This window comes from Kryptolebias marmoratus, linkage group LG21 (assembly GCF_001649575.2).
Source record: "Kryptolebias marmoratus isolate JLee-2015 linkage group LG21, ASM164957v2, whole genome shotgun sequence".
In the NCBI taxonomy this organism is placed as follows: domain Eukaryota; kingdom Metazoa; phylum Chordata; class Actinopteri; order Cyprinodontiformes; family Rivulidae; genus Kryptolebias; species Kryptolebias marmoratus.
The window spans coordinates 21,316,115-21,317,676 of record NC_051450.1 but is presented as its reverse complement, the minus strand read 5'-3'; the positions used below and the strand labels follow the sequence as shown (position 1 = coordinate 21,317,676).

General features: G+C 44.2%; 1 protein-coding gene across 2 annotated transcripts in view; it reads right to left on the bottom strand.

Annotated features, from left to right (window-relative positions):
- The window catches only part of LOC108245428 (matrix metalloproteinase-16), a 56,537-nt gene that overhangs the window by 20,886 nt on the left and 34,089 nt on the right, over window positions 1–1,562 (bottom strand). The gene's annotated exons all lie outside the window — the stretch shown is intronic.

Below are 1,562 nucleotides of genomic sequence, written 5' to 3'. Positions count from 1 at the left end.
CCAGGGACAATCCAGAAATGCTCATGAATGTCAGTTTAGAAGCTATCAAAGTTCTCAAATAAAGCACCTTTTGAGAATGTCAATGTTTGTTGGTAATTATCTTACAAAACTAGGAAGGATTTTTGGTTTATATATCAAAAGTTATGTTTTTTTATTGCTTTTAGTAAAAAAAATGGCAACTTTTAGGAAAATGCCCCGCGAAATCAGGCATTTTAGTTGCAACAATCACAAAAAATGCCCCATGAAATCCTGGGACTGGTACAACTCTGTCCCTTCCCAGCATAGGAGGATCTTAGATTATTAATTAATAAAGTAGTTTTATGAGCAAGACTTCAGCTAATTTATTAACTGGTGGCTGGTAGTCAAAGAGAAGAACAAAATGAAAGTAAGAGGGAATACGTTGGGATAAAATATTTTAAAAAAAAGCTTTTTGTTTGAGGCTGATGGAGACCCGGGTCTGACTGAGAGTCGTTAAGATTCATCGCCGACATGAGAGGAGTGTGACGAGTTCAGGGGGGGGGCAGAGCCCAAACAGGTGGGTTGTGTGCATGAATAATTGAGCAAACGATGACTCGTGAATAACACGCTCTGCCACCGCGAGGATATGAGCTGCCATGTGTTGATTGGGGTCACATTGGGTGCGCCATGTGTTGATGCAGGAATAGATGACCACGATATGAAAGTGGCAAATGTGACAAAACAATCCCCGCCCCATCTCTCCTGGTACCGGAAAGTGGTTTAAATGAATAACACCCTGAGAAGATATTACACACCTTCAGGGGTTGTGGAAAAACACATTTTTAATGGTGGCGAATGAGTAGGAAATGAAAGCAGTGAATGGGTCAAAGAAAGGTAAAACCAAACTAAACACCAAGCAGTCTGTAAAAGTAATCAGTGATTTATATTCATATATTTACTGAATGTAACAAATCCCCAGATTAATGGAGTCAAAGAACGATCGCTGGGAGGAAAATAAACAAAAAAAGACACGAAGCACCCAGAAGGACGAGATGTGGTCCACATGCAGACCAGTGATGGGTCCGATTTACAGAGAGACAGTGTTATCAGGCAGCTGCCTGAGTGGAAACAGACAGTCTAAACTGCGAGACACGGAGGACGCCTCGAGGACTCTTCGGACAGCATTACCAGTTGGAGTTCCCCCTCTCAGGTGTAAACCGGAGGCAGAAGACCCGTGATGAGTCGGGTTGTATGATGCTCAGCTAAGAAGCTCGTTAGGCATTATTGTGCGCGCCTGGCGGCACATTAATGGAGGACCGGTCCTGCCAGCGCTGCCTCTGATATTGTGCTGTGAGGAGACATATGGGAGGACTTCAGACCACCTGTGGTTCATTCAGGGGACCCTGATGGTCCAGGTCTGTCAGACAACAAGACACCACCTGTCAGGTCCTCAAGGTTCTCCTACCAGACAGATCATCTCAGCAGTGAGCTGATGGATCATCCATCATCCATCCATCCATCATCCATCCATCCATCATCCATCCATCCATCATCCATCCATCCATCATCCATCATCCATCAATCCATCCATCATCCATCAATCC